Source organism: Megascapheus bottae, chromosome 6, assembly GCF_031878675.1.
Source record: "Megascapheus bottae isolate mThoBot1 chromosome 6, mThoBot2.hap1, whole genome shotgun sequence".
In the NCBI taxonomy this organism is placed as follows: Eukaryota; Metazoa; Chordata; class Mammalia; order Rodentia; family Geomyidae; genus Megascapheus; species Megascapheus bottae.
In genome coordinates, this window is record NC_143514.1 from 15,287,267 (window position 1) to 15,303,812 (window position 16,546).

Genomic DNA, 16,546 nt, shown 5'->3' on the forward strand with positions numbered 1-16,546 from the left:
AAGAAATAGAAAGGACAAATAAGAAAATTGAACTGGAAGGTAGATAGGGATTGAAAGTGATGGATACAATACAAGGTGATCCACCTGTGGACTTTCCTGGTGGGTTTTGTTCCCATAATACCTGGGGTACCTTCCCAAAATGTCATTTTGTCTCTCATAATACCCCGAGTTTTCACTCAAAATCCTTTGGAGGTAATTTGGTAACGTTTCAAGCCTTACTAGGAATGGCCAATCACATCTATTTTTGTGCTTATGCTCCACTGTTAGAGAACAACATGAAATTCGAGGCTAAGGGGCCTTTTATTGACCAATCATGTCTGGGATAAGAGGAGAATTAATCAAGCATAAAGGCCACTTCTTTTTTATTTTTTTTGGCAGTTCTGGACTTGAACTCGGGGCCTGAGCATTGTTCTTGGACTTTCTCAAGGCTAGAGCTCTACCACTTGAGTCTCAGCACCACTTCAGGCTTTTCTCTATGTATATGGTACCGAGGAATCCAACCCAGGTCTTCGTGCACACTAGGTAAGTTCTGTACTACACCAAATTCTCAGCCCCCATTAAGGAAATTTCTTTTGGGAAATTCATCAGATTCGCAGTTCTGCAGTTCCTCTCTATGGTGACTCTGTATTCTGCTTTGGCTCCCAATAACATTACCTCTACCTTACTAGACTTCATTCCTCTTTCTCTTAACTCTTTACCTGCTAGAGAAACAGACCTCCACATGCATATAACATTGTTATCATCATTTGGAGTGCCATGTCACATAACTAAATGAGAGATTACATTTAATTAGAAGTATCTATCCATTCTCCTGTCTCAGTCACTCTCATTTCACCAAGTCAAGTCCATATACTTGCTGCTTGAAAACAACCAAGCAGCAACCAAAAACTAATAGTTGAACAACAAAAAGAAAGTTTATTTAATAATCCAGCAAAAACAAAAATGAAAAAAGTTGAAGGCCTACCCGGGCGCCTGTCATCCTATCTATTGAGGAGACTGAGATCTGAGGATCAAGGTTCAAAGCCAGCCTGAGCACAAAAGGACCTGAGGCTCTTATGTCCAGTTAACATTTAGAAAATGGGAAATGGAGATCTTTGCCCACTCTGTATGCTTTCTAGTTAGTTTGCTAGCTATGTTCTTTGCCATACAGAAGCTCTGCAGTTTAATGCAGTCCCACTTGTCCAGATTTTCTCTGATTAGTTGTGTTTCTGGGTCCTTATTAAGAAAGTTTTGACCTGTGCCAAGGAGACCTAGTGTGTCTATGATTCCTTCTTGTACTAACCAAACAATGGACAAAGGCCTCATATCTAAAATATGCCAACAGCTCAAAACATTGGATCACTCCAAAACTAATCTCCAAAGAAACAACCATCCTTTCAAAAGATGGGCCAAAGACTTAAGGAGAGTCTTCTCTGGAAAAGAAATAAGAATGGCCTATAGACACATGAAGAAATGCTCAACATCTCCGGCCATAAAAGAAATGAAAATCAAAACAACTCTAAGATTCCACCTCACTCCAGTTAGAATGGCCAGGATCAAGAAAACTAATAACAACAGATGCTGGAGGGGATGTGTCCAGGAGGGATCACTACTACACTGTTGGTGGGAGTGCAAACTCATTCAACCACTATGGAAAGCAGTATGGCAGTTCCTCAAAAGACTAAACATAGAGCTCCTCTATGACCCAGCAATTTCATTACTTGGCATTTACCCAACCGTCCAGAAACTAGGGCATACTAAATCCACTAGCACAACAATGTTCATTGCAGCACTATTTACCATAGCAATGGTATGGAACCAACCCAGATGCCCCTCAGTTGATGAATGGATCAACAAGGTATGGCATTTATACACAATGGAATTCTTTGCTGTCATCAGAAAGAATGTCATCGTCCCATTTGTAAGGAAATGGAAAGACTTAGAAAAAATCCTATTAAGTGAAGTAAGCCAGACTCAAAGGAACATAGGCTCACTGGTTTCCCTTATTTGTCATAATCAGTAGAAACCTTGGGCTCTTCCTAGCAGAGATTTATAATATAGCAAAACCTAGATAAATAAGGCCATATCATACTACTCTAAAAGAAAAGACCTCCAGCATATAGAAACAAAAGCCATATAATGAGTGATTGTTCCCCTTAATGTACTATATTATCTCTCTTCTCTTTTGCTGTCCCTTGTTTATCTCATATTGTATTTCACCTTCTTATCTGGTATATTGTATATATACAAATTTGGTTATTTGAAATAGGATAGGGAAGGGGAAAACTAGATGAGGGGCAGGGATGGGGGGAGGGAAATGGCGACCAAGACATGAGAAAAGGTATCAATATTTGTGAAGCAGTGCACCTTCTATCCGGTGAATATAATGTAACCCTTCTATTAAGTACAATGAAACTATATGGAAAAAAAATAAAATGGGAATTGGGGCTTGGCTCAAAGATAGGGCGGTAGCCTTGAACCGAAGAGCTCAAGGACAGCACACAGGCTGAGTTCAAACCCCTTGACCCACAAAAAAAATTAAATAATGCTTTTCCTAGCTCCCCTCTAAGTATACAAGTAAGATGAAGAGTTGCAAAAAAAGCCCCCCCAAAACAAAAACAAAACAAAAAACAATCAAACATTTAAACTAAAATCTAGAAATGAGGAAAGCCTGACAAAAGCCAATTGCTGGTAGCTCATGCCTGTGATCCAAGTTACTCAAGAGGCTGAGATCCTGAGTATCACAGTTCATAGCCAGCCTGAGCAGGAAAGTTCCAATTAACCTTCAGAAAATTAGAAGTAGAGCTGTGGCTTAAATTTATAGAGTGTTAGCCCTAAGCCAAAGAACTGAGACAGCAACAGGCCCTGAATTGAAGACCCACAACTGATCAAAGCAAACAAAACCAAACAAAATTGTCAAGGGAGATTTAAAACCATAAACATAATATCAGATAAATTGTGAGCTCAAAGAAAAAGTCTTAAAGAAATCGAAAGTGCTAGTACAGTGAACAAATGATAAGAGAAAGTCTTATTGATATTATGAAATATTTCTGTGCAGAAAATTTACTCCAAATCTAATCCAGAACAAAGGAGAGGAGAGAAATAGAGGTGAAGCTGGGCCCAGTGGCTCCAACCTGTAATCCTAGCTACTAAGGAGGCTGAGATCTGAAGACTGCAGTTCAAAGCCAGCCCATGCAAGAAAGTCCATGAGACTCTTATCTCCACTTACACACCAGAAAACTAGAAGTGATACTGTTGCTTAAGTGGTGGAGGGGTAGACTTGAGCTGAAGAGCTCAGGGACAGCACACAGGCCCAGAGTTCAAGCCTAAAACCACCACCACCACCAACACCCAAAAACAAAAAAAAGGAAGATAGAAACAGAAATAAAGAAGCAAAGTGTGATGGTGAAATAGTATGGAAGTAGGCTTAAGAAAATTGACAGGTGAGAATGCTCTTAATAGATGAACTCAGAAATCTGTCTCTTTGGATGGAACATACTAAAATATTTTGGATCATGAGAAGGAATAAATGAAACTGGTTTTTAGATCTTCAGCCTAATGCAGAGTTTCAAGTTAAGTCTGACTACTCATTCCCTGATGAAGGGAGATTAAAGGGATTAATTACATGCCATTAACAGGAAGATAACAATTTATTACATCATCAGACATCTTTTGGGGAAGAGACATTGGCTTCATGTCAAATAGGAAGAATTAGGAGAAGGAAGTGAGAATGGTATGCACAGGTATAAAGAAACTTTGGTCATGGGTGGGTATGTGGCCTGTTTGGCTGTTAGCTCAGTCTTGTTCCTAGAGAAGTTGGTTTGTTTATTAATGAAAGTGAAAAGAAGCAAGGTGGTCTCTGAGCCAAATGAGGAAAATAATTCCTAGCTCTAAAACAAAATGTATATGTAATCAAGGGAGAAAATGACCTGTGAAACAGAAGGAGGTAAATATAGGAAAAGAGCTAGATATATTTACAAATACATGGTTGGTTTATCAAAACAAAACAAAATTTTGCCTGCATGCCAAATATGTCAGTAAATGCCATGTTAAATCCTTTGATAAAGATAAAGTGTTCCAAAGGGTTGTAAATTATGTAGAGGAATACAACCATATTTGATCAAATCAGAGCATCTAATTTTTTCAGTGTTTGAACATGAAGATCTCGACACACCTAACAAAGCATCATAGATCATCATTAAAACTTGTATTTTTTTAAAGTTAACCACACATGAGCATTGTTATTTAAAGAGTTACAGAGGAGCCACACTTTGATTAGTTTTTGTAAATATTTAAATATCTGGCTGAATTCTGTGACTGCAGGAACAATACTTCCAATGCCCAGTAATGTACCTGGTTTACCAGTGGCATTTTATTCATGACATTGTCACATTAAAGATGTAATAAATGCCATGCTTGAGTTAATAATTGTAATAACTAACATTTATCGAGTATTCTCTATGTCCTGGGTGTTATTACCAAGGCTGCGAGATTGTTATCTTATTTATTTCCTCCTGCTGTCCCATGGAGTTCAAGAAAAATAGTACTATTAATCTTCATTTTAAAATGAGATAACCCATGCATGAAAAAACTAAATGAGTTGCACAGTTACACACAACCAGTAAATGAGGATTGGTGGATAAGTACTGGAGGCAGTGGCCCAGTGAGAGAGAGTTATACAAGTACAGAGTAAATTCCTGGCTCTTCTGAAAAGTTTCTTTTTTTCTTGCACTGTTTTCTCATTATCTTTAATTTCAAAAATATTACTTTAGTAAAAAATAGGATATTTATTTTGATTGCTAGACTTGCTCTAATACTTGAACCATAGCTCCATTTTGGTCTTTTTGGTATTTGAATGGAAATAAGAGTCACACAGGAATTTCTGCCCTGGCTGACTTTGAACTAACAATAGCAAACGTACTATTCACTTCTGCCTGAGTGTCCAGCCTTGTCTCTGGCATCTAATAAACCTTGGCTTCTCTTATGCTCCTGTCTCAGTACAGCCTTTGGCCAATCCAGGGCTCCAAATACCTAAGACAGGAGTGTATTATAGAATCATATTTTACCTCTACATGAAACCCACTAATACTTAGATGAGAGATGAGGTTTAAGAAAGTAATACTGAGAAGGTCAATTTTATCAAAGCATATTGACCTTTCATTGATCAAAATGAAATTTGTATGAATATTTGATGAATCCTAATAAAAATGAAAAAACGAATATTTGCACTCCCAGAACACTCGGCACCTATGTCCCTCAGGTCTCTATCATCAAAAATCTAAGTTATCACTTTCCAATTCATTTTCAGAGTGAAACTGGAGATCACTTAAATGGACCAGGAGGGACCGATGGTCTGAATTGTTTGAAGAAAAATAATGTTGGAGAGGCAGGAACAGAACACTTCAGGTAAGAATGAGTGACAGCTGGGCTCCAGTGGCTCAAGTCTGTCATCCCTAACTACTCAGGAGCCTGAGATCTGAACATCTCAGTTCAAAGCCAGCCTGAACTGAAAGGTTTGTGAAACTCTTATCTCTACTTAACCACCAAAAAGGAAAAGAAAATTGCCATAAGTGTATATGTGAGTCAGGTGGTAGAGCACTAGCCTTGAGTGGAAAAAGTAAGGGACAGCATCAAAGCCCTGAATTCAAGCCCCAGAATTAGCACAAAATAAAATAAAATTAGTCATCATAATCACTGCATCCCATTGAGACCATTAGTTTGAAATCATTCTGTTTTAGCATGCCTGTCCTTGCTAGATTATAAATATTTTCTTTAAAAACTTAAATTTGAAAGTAAATGCTAGCATTACCTGTCAATACTAATTTCCTATCTTACTACTTTTAGTATAAGATTCAGCATTCTGTAGCCCTCTGGTTAAATTCTTTAATCTTAGGTTTCAAGAAATGAATTTTTTCCAAAAAATTCTCCCCAAATATCTTGAAAATGAAGTTCTGTATACTTGTCATAGTATAGATCTACAATCTCTGATATTGGTAGAGTTGTGAAATAATTAGGCATTCTGACACAGACTAGATTTCCAGTTGCTTTATTATTCATCATCACTTTTGACTGAAGATCATTCAAACTTTTATTTAACAATAATGACAATAGTAGGCAAATTGGGTTAAGGTCAGGAGAGTGTCAAAAATATATTTGTGATGGTCGAATTATTCCTTGGAAGCAAAATTAATAAATTATTATGATCGCAATTCTCATTTATCCTTAACCAAACGGGGATATTGATAGATTCAAATTCAGTTACTCCTTTTTAAAAAATCTGCACTTACTTTATACTGCATCCGAAATCATTTGAAAGTAAGATTTCAACTCAAGGTTACACTAAATGTGTGGTGTGCATTCAGCTATGTTTATACATGCACGTGTGGGGGGGGGGGTGTGTAAACATGATGGTTTGGAGTTTGTGGTACCTATATGCTTTCTATTTCCATTTCACCATTACTACATGAACTCTATGTTTCTGTCTTCTTGTTCCACCATAAGTAATAGAGCCCCATAACTTCCTGATGAGTGAATCATGCAAAAAGCAACAGACTTGTTTCTTAGTTTCATAGTAATAAACAGTCTCAGGCTCTCTACAGATCTGACTTACTCCATATTAAGTCCCAGGAAATATCTTTCCATTATTCAACAAGAAGTCCTCACTGCCAACTTCTAGGATTTCTGGTTGCCAGAAGATGCTTCACTGCCTAACAGGTGTAACCCCAATCTCCTAAATGGCATGATGTCCCTCCATACACCTCTGGAACCACTGGATAGGTCAGATTTTGCAGAAGCCTTGGCACTGTTAGTCTATGGCATTGGTGCCTTTTGATATCCTCGATGTAAAGATTTTATAGTAATACTAGTGATCGTCAGTGGCGTTTTTTTTTGTAGCCCTGACATTGCCAATGTTCTGTGTGAAAAAAAGGACCTAATTTTAATTTCAAGCCTTTTTCCTCTCAGAATAAAAAAATGCTTGTTCATTAAAAAATGAGACAAATCAACCTGGTAAGCTGCATACTTCACTGTACTTCACTGTGCAAAATTTAGTGACTTAAATAATTAGACATTAATTCAATGGAGGTATCACAACTTGCCTTTATTCCAATGTTGAGGAACATTTTAACTCATGTAACATCTATGTAAAGAATTATAGAATTAAATCAATGAAAAAATCTACTTTATAATGCCCATATATTGAATGTTTAAATATAAAACATGATAATATGCTCAAAATTTTCAATACATTATTAAAGAACTGAAATGTGGATATATACCATATTGTAAAGAGAATACTAAAAACTGAGAAAAGTAGTTTATATATTTACAATACCTCTCATCCAGATACTCAGGCACCAAAGAAAGAATTCTTATTACAGGAGTAAATGTAGGTTTACATGAAATTTACCTGGAATCTCACAGTATAACTGTATATCACATCTGGTTTTTGACTTGGTTTGCCTTGCACAATATAACTCTTCTGATTCCTTTTATGATAGATGGTATAATTACTTCTTCCTACACTCTTACACTCTGTCTCACCTATCATGATTTTATATACATACATGTGTCTATTTATGTAAATATGCAAATGTGTATAATATATTATAAATCTATACATAATATACACATTATAACATATATGTACACACATATTCCTTTCACAGGAATACATATCTATAGATATACATATTCTATATATATATAGTCGATGGATATATACAATATGTACATTCTGAAGATACATAAATATATATTTATATTCTTGATATTCTCATATATGTTCTGTATATGCATTCTTTAGAGAGAGATATTCTATATCTGTATAGATTATAAGTATCTATCTATATTCTCTATAAAATATCTCTATGTATATTTTCTCTATGTATTCTATATATGTGAATGTATATATTCTTGTGATAAATAACACTGAATAGAGTGTTGTATATATGTATGCACAATGATTAGCATAAACTCCAAGAGTTTATCCTTGTTTTATTACTTAAAACTGTAGGCATACAATGCTTCTATGGTACAATCTCAGTCATGCTCTTGAAAATAGAAGCACCTCTTTTTCTGAAACCATCTCATAAAGCAAGACACAAAGGAACATAGGCGCAATGGTTTCCCTCATTTGTCATAATCAGTAGAAACCTTGGGCTCTCCTAGCAGAGATTTACAATAGAACAAAACCTAGATACATAAGGCCATATAGAATGAGGCTAAATGAAAGGACCTCCAGGATATAGAAACAAAAGCCATATAATGAATGATAGTTGTCCTTAATATACTATGTTATCTCTCATCTCTTTTGCTGTCCCTTGGTTATCTCATATTGTTACAGTATTTCACCTGGTTATCCGATACATTATAAATATGCGTATTTGATTATTTGAACTCGGATAGGGAAGGGGGGAAAACAAGATGAGGGGTGGGGCTGGGGGAAGGGAAATGGGGACCAAGACATGAGAAAGGTTATCAATGTATGTGAAGTAATGCACCTTCTATCTGGTGAATATAATGTAACCCTTCTATTAATTTCAATAAAAAATATATGGAAAAAGAAAAAATTAGGCAGTTGCTATCTCTTTCAATATTTTGTTCTAAAACACTGTCAAAAATGAATGTAACATGCTTGTGAGACATATATTCTCTCTATATTTCTGTCTCTCTGTGTTCTTTCTTTTCTCTTTTCTCCTCTTGCAGGACTAGAGTTGAGAGTCATGGAAATAGTTTTGCTAGGCAAGAATTCTATCACTTGAGCCACACCCCAGCCCATGAACTATACCTCTCTACTTTGTTTATGTAGCTGCATCTAATAAACCACTATATAAATCAAGTCTGACTGATTAGACAAGTGCAATAATATAGTCACATGGTTCATAATCAATATGACTTCTCTCTGACAATTCATTTCCAATCTTAAATTTGAGCCTAGGAAGGCTTTATGGTCTTTTTCAATAGCAAATTTTGTAGTTATGTTTAGCCTTAGTAGGTTAGAGTTCCTCCTGGTTACCTGTCCCCTATTCATGTTGAATTTACCTGGCAATATAACTAGCCCTTATTCATAAGGCTATCTTGTGTTTCTGTGCATCACAGGAGCTGTGCATTGTGCCATCTTTCTTCCAACACTATCAAAGATAAGAGTCTAATTTTTCTATGTTAGAGTTCACATTTTGGAAAGAAGTATGCTAGATAATTCTAGTTATCCTTCTTGCTAACACCTATGTCCAGTTGATCTCCTATCAACTGTTCCGAAGTCAAGTCCTATTATTTCAATTCCAGTCCCAAAATGCTTTCTCCAGATCCATCATTTTGTAATTTTAATGGTTTTCCACATAACCAGTTTGAATAATTGGGAATTGAAATAACTGGTATAGCCATCTTTGAGGTGAGGAGCACAACAAACCTGAGAAAACAGAATTTGAGTCAGATGCTGCTAGCATTTTACCATCATTTTTTTTATTCCTGTTTTTCCTGATGGGTTGTATTCTCTCTCACAGCTTACTGACATATCCAGCATGGTTGGAAACATAGAAAGTAATTGTATTTTATATTTGCCAGTATTGTAGGATTTTTAAAATTCATACCAGTTAATATAATTTAGAAAAGCCTGTTTAAAATAGATAGTCATTTCTTAAATTAGAAATTGTTTCCAGTAAATAGTCATTTTCAAACCGGAGGGGGAAAAAACGTATGTGTGGGAGGGGACCTCTCAATGTCTTAGTTTTTCACCTCCTCTCTCTCTCTCTCTCTCTCTCTCTCTCTCTCTCTCTCTCTCTCTCTCTCTCTCTCTCTCTCTCTCTCTCTCTCTCTCTCCTTCTCCCTCTCTCTCTGCTTCTCCCTCTCTCTCTCCACTTCTCAGTCCATTACTGAGGCTTGAACCCAGGGCCTCACATTTTTTCATTAAAGATTGTGTGTTGTACTACACCTCCATTTCCAGCTTTTCCTTGGCTAATTAGACAGGATTCATGAGGACATTTATGCCTGGACTAAGTTCTAATCTAGATCCTCTAGTCTTAGCCTCCTGAGTAACTAGGATTACAGGCATGAGCTACAAACTGTCTGACTTCTCAATTCTCTTCCAGTGTATTTCTCCCTGTATTATCTCATCTGTAGGCACTTGTCTGCTTTTGATTCTTGTAAAGATGTTTCTAGCATAGTTATAAATATTGTTCACCCATGTTAAATGTTGCTACTGGAGTGCAGTTAGGTTAACAATTTCTCAGTTCCTATAATTAATAAATGAATCTATATGTAAATAAATCATTATTAAATATCCTTGGTTTAGGATAATGCAATGGAAACCACTATTTCTTCAGGCTCTTATTTTTTTTTGCCAGTCTTAGGCTTAAGTTCAGGGCCTGAGCACTGTCCTTGGACTTTCTCAGGGCTAGATCTCTACCACTTGAGCCTCAACACCATTTTTGGCTTTTTTCTATGTATGTGGTACCAAGGAATCCAACCCAGGTCTTTGTGCTTGCTAGGCAAGCACACTACCACTAGGCCAAACTCCTGGCCCAAGAATCTTAAATTTTTAAATAAATTGTACACACCCATACAAGTCATCTTGACAAGAAATCTACTCTATTCAGTGAAACCTGAGCAGTGTTCATTCTGTAAATACAGATGTCACACTTTAGGGAGACAACATAAATCATACCATCAACTCGAGAACAGCATGACCCTCACTCTGTGAGTCTATCCCATTTGTTATATCACACACATGAGAATTGCACATTAATCTGACCGCTATTGCAAGTGATCACCTCAATAATAGATGCCAGAAGAGGGGGAGTGACAAGTGCATTGGATAAGCTGTTGAAAGCAGTTAAGTGGTAAGTGGTAAAGTCAGCCTAATATACACCGAGGGAAACAGAATCCATAAAACACACAGGAGTTTCGTTTGGGCAGTAAAATAAAATCCTGTGTGGCTATTTTTGTTTTATGAGATCTTCTGAATGATAGAAATGAATGTGAAGCTGACTTGAATTTCCCATCTGGTGTTTGACCATTCTGTCTTTTCTTTATTTGGGCCATAGTTGATGACCATTTTAAACATCATTCAGATAATGTGCAAAGGAGAGATATTTGAAAACTTAGGATAAATAAGTTAAGTGTACCTTGGTCTCTACAATGTTGTCTAATGAACTTAGAATTCAACATAAAACATTTAAAAAGACCTAATGATTCTAAATAAAAAAGTAATACACAAACATACCATCTGCATATGTGTACAACTCAGAATTATATTGATTGCCCTTTTATGTTTAATTTTAATGAAAATATCAACGGCCATTCTGTAACACTGCCTTAGTGAACTACAAAACAATGAAAGTAATTTTAAGAGCACAAAATATAGTTTTATAAGTGAAAATGTGATTCAGTTTGATGCTCAGATGTTTCTGTGTACATTATTTAACAATTTTGCTTAACACATATTTAACAAACATTATAAATTATTGAATTGCAAGAAGATGCCCTATAATTAAAACCTGGTTCAGATACATCACCTGATCTCTAGTAAATACCCTTGTATCTGAAATTTTAAATATTTTGACCACACAGGATAATAAAAAGTTATTAATATCATGAAAGTCTTACTTGAGTAGGTACAAGAATTACTAGTAACTATGAGGACAATAAGTAGGATAGAATGAATTTATTTAAGAACTAATTACTCTTTAATAAGTACTTGTTAAGTCTGAGTTCACATTTCCAAAGAACATAAGTAAAGAAATAGAACTAAGGAACAAAGTTTTCTGAACAGAGGTCAGCAGCATAGGTATTTTTGTGCAAGATGATTGTAAAACATAAAGATGGCTATCTGAGAATGCATTCTTGGAGTGCTTTAAATATTTTACTGAGAATTTTCCATTTTGTGAAAGAGTAGCAGGGAATCTTAAAAGGGAAGAACAAATACAGTCAAAGTTAATATTTTTACAGATATTAATCAGTACATGGGATCCAGAATGAATTCTTGGGGAGAAACTTGGAGTCAAAAAGCTCAAATAAGAGGTTTAAACATTTGCTCTTTTTGTTCATAAACAAATTGTCTCTTGTGAAAAGGTAATATTCCATGGTTTCTTTTTATTAGATGTTATTTGAGCAGTGGTGTAATTTCACCAAAAATAGCCACTGGGAGAGAAGAAAATTAGATGCAAGCATTTTTATTTCCTGATCATTATATCTTACATTTTTTCAATGCTGTTTCTTGGGATTTTGGTTACTCTTAATTTCACAACAATTGCCTCTAAAGTCTCCCCAGTTTCCCAAAAAAGAAGCAGAATCATTCTGGATGATACTTTACCACAGTGTTATTTATATGTTTACTTTTAGTTGTTGTATGGTGTGGGTTTGAACTCAGGTCTTTGATGCACCAGCCCTTTATCTTTGAAGTAATAATTGTTTTTTTTGGTAAATGAAGTAAGAGTCTCACAGATTTTTCTGCCCCAGCTTTCTTCAAACTGTGATCCTCAGATCTCAGCCTCCTTAGTAGCTACTTCCTCTGGTTGCCTTAGCAAATGCACATACTAAAAATCATAAAATACTTGGAGAGGTAAGACAAAGGGCCATTAAACTCATAATCAAAAATAACTGGAAAACCTGGGAAGTATGATTTGTAAGGATTATGTTCTACCTAATTATGTTTCTGACCTCCTTGTTTATAATAGGTAGAATTAATACAGCATTTTCAGAATCACCAGGAGTATTAGGAGAAATGCAAATTTTGGAGTCCAGCTTCCAAGTGTGAATCATGATTTCTGGAAATGGAACTCGAGGAATTTATACTTTTATAGTGAAAACACTATTAAATGCACAAGTAATGTTAGCACAATCCCTTCTATGTATTTTGATGTTTGCTTTCTTCCATTATTAAATATTTTTTCATAACTATATCTCATTTCTTATAATTTGTGAACCATGAATTTTAGTTAAAAAAATGTTTCTAAGATCCCTGGCCCTAACTCAACTCTATCTTTAAAAAAGAAACAACTTAACCAATTTTATTTGATATAAAAGTACTTCCATATGTACAATCTTCTCAGCCTCACAAACTAAAATACAAAAGAGTCTCCACAGGTTTGAGTGTTGTTTTAACCCCCAGGAAATGTCTTTCTCTTGTCTTTTAATTTTCTCTGGCTTTTGGCACAGTTGTCTTACAGTAGAAATGGTAATAGTTAAAAAAAGAAAGAAAGAAACAGTAATCTCAGTACTCTTTATATATTTTCCTGACCTTATCCATAAATCAAACAGAAATGGAGAAGAAATTTGAGGGGCTGGAAGTGTGGCCTAGTGGTAGAGTGTTTGCCTTGCATGCAGAAAGACCTAGGTTTGATTCCTCAGCATCACAAACACAAAAAAGCCAGTGCTCATGCCCCGAGCTCAAGCCCAGGACTGGTGCAAAAAGAAAAAAAAAATCAGTGCCTCAGTTATTTGCCAGGAATTTAGCCTAGTGGTAGAATGCTTGCCTAGACTGCACGAAGTCCTGGGTTCAATTCCTCTGTACCACATATATTGAAAAAAGTTGGAAGTGGTGTTGAGGCACAAGTGGTTGTGCTCTAGCCTTGAGAAAGTTCAAGGACAGTGCTCATCCCTTAAGCTCAAGCCCAGGACTGGCCAAAATAAGTAAATAAAGTAATCGAGAACTGGTGCTGTAACACAAATAGTAGAGTAGTAGCCTTGAGAAAACTCAAGGACAATGCCCGGGCTCTGAGTTCAAGCCCCAGAACTGGCAGAAAGAAAGAAAGGAAGGAAGGAAGGAAGGAAGGAAGGAAGGAAGGAAGGAAGGAAGGAAGGAAGGAAGGAAAGAAGGAAGAAAGAAAGAAAGAAAGAAAGAAAGAAAGAAAGAAAGAAAGAAAGAAAGAAAGCAGGAAGGAAGGAAAGATAAAATTTGAGTAATGGTATTTGCAATATGAAAGGGATCACAGGCAGCACAAGCTCTCAAGTATGAGCACACAGATCCCCCAGGAGACACTGCCATCTCTAGCAGTAACCACATGAGGTATTTTAGAGTAGGCATTGTGTAACATACCCCCTGGGGGGAAAATAAAAGGGTGACTTCAACAATGAGCTAGAAAGATGGCAAACTCTAGCAAATTCTCTCTTCTCATGCCACACCTATTTCAGGTGTCACTGTGGAGGGAGAACCTGGAGTATCAGCGGTGAAGGGGAGGTAGTTTACCTTAGCAATGCAGAGCTGATAAGATGAGAAGATTCCCAAAGGAGGGCAAGATTCACAGGTAACTGGAGCTGCTATACCTCAGCTGTGTGGTTCAATAAAAAGTTTCATTCCAGTTATGATGATGATCATGTCGACAACCTGGCCCAAGGGACCATATCTTTACAGCATTTTCTTTTCCATTTTTGTCTCTTAATTAGACTTTAACTGCCAGGCAATACAAATCCCTTAAATTGACTATATGGTAATGTGTTTTCCCACTCTAGGAAATGAAGATAATAAGATGTAGTGTCAAAAAATCTTGTTTTGCTTCATACTTCTTCCATTCTTTAATTAATACCTATCCAATGGAGAAATCAGTGTGATCCAATGACAAAATGATTCTCCTGAACATATTCCATTAGGACCACTAAGTATTAATTACTATTTATTGCTTCTCTCCCTAGCTATTATATAGTAAATGGAATACATGTGATGATACAGGTGATGTGAGCAAGAAAAACAGGTGAGTTCACAAGTCATTTAGGCTTCTCCCACATGAAACTGAAATTTTATTTAATCTGATCACAGACTCTGTGAAAGAACCCAGGCTTGAAATATGATACATATGTTAAAATAGCATTTCTAATTTACTCCTTGTGATATTCTTAATTTTGAAATTCTTGCCCTTACCCCCCTTAAAAACAATTGGCAGGGCGGGGAGTTTGGCCTAGTGGTAGAGTGCTTGCCTAGCATATATGAAGACCAGGATTTGATTCCTAGGTACCACATACATAGAAAAAAGCTGGAAGTGGTGCTGAGGATCAGGTGGTAGAGCTATAATCTTGAGAAAGTTGAAGGACAGTGCTCAGGCCCTGAGCTCAAGCCCAGGACCGGCCAAAAATAAGATAAATAAATAAAAGCAATTGGCAGCTCTTTCCCTAGGTTATCTATAAATGTGTTATGTAGCAAAGGACTTGAGACCTCAGTAGCTTATTACTTTGCCTTATTGGTTGTAGGTTTTCCTTTTGTCTTTTGTGATGATTTCTGTAATGCCTACTTGGCCATTTGGGGAGAAGGTTCATGATTTTACTGACGATATAAAGTGGCCAACCATGTTTCTTATAACCTCCAATGAATAAGACAAAATGGGGGCATTTTCATAAAATGGACGTATGAAAAGATATGGTAAAGAAAAGAAAATTTCTATGATGATGAATAAAAACATTTTGTAGCATAATGCTTTAATGCATTATTATTTTAGTATAGAATTTTTCCACAGTGATAGTTATTAGGGTAATTGCATGCTTTATATTTATGAAGTAGGGGAAGGTTATAAATCCTAGATGAAATTTTCTCTCATAAGATTTATCAAATGGGGCTCAATAAATAATTGAAAATTCAATATTGGTAGAATAAAATATCAAAGGAGATGACAGCCTCTAATGAAATAATGATACCTTGCCAGATTTCTACCTATTCATCTTCATTTTCTAGATAGAGTAGCATCTTTCTAACTATTACTGCCATGGTTTTCAAGCAGGTGATTCTTCATTAACTCTACAATAATTATCTCCCTCTTTACTATCCTAAGTGCCTGCGAATTGTGATCACTATCAAGTGAATGTCTGTCTGATGGTCACACACAAGCAAGTATTCATAACTGTCTTCATATGGGTGAGTCTAATGATCACTGGCATCATTGTTCAAAATCTTGAGTCCAGGAGAAATGAACAACAACAACAACATTGTAACATGGGCAAGTTGGTTTAGTGTAGGGATAAAATAATTCCAACATAGCAATGAAGTAGCATAAAAAACTTTTTTATACGGAGGTGTTTATCACAAGAGTTGGAAAAAAGTATTTTTAGGCCTCTCTTAAGGTGTAATATCCAAGACCCTCTTCCTGCACATATAAAATATTGTACATACTGAAACAAACTCCAAAGATATATGGAAACAAAATACTTTTTTCTTAATTGCTTCTCTTTTCTGGTTGACTATGTATTCTTTATTCTGTGTATGGTGTATTCCTATCCACATCTGTGGGAGGGTCGGTCAGGGGAGGGCACAGAATCAGAGGAGAAAGGGGTGACAAAGTGCAGGAGTGGGGTACACTGGCTGCACTGGACACAGATGAAAGAGAACTATGCAACTCATGGGTGGAGATGGGACAGAGAGAATAGGATCCAATGAAGGAATAGATGTCACTATGCAAAAGGAAATGTACTTATTTCTGGATAATATGTGAAGGTCATCTCACTGTGTAGCACCTCTAAATCACAATAAAGTAAATTGGAAAATGAAAAGACGCCTTTATTTTTACTTGGATTGTTTATGTGGCATAGTTGGCAGTGAGTACTGGAAGACATTAAGCAACAAATTCCTTCCAAGAAAAACCCTTGA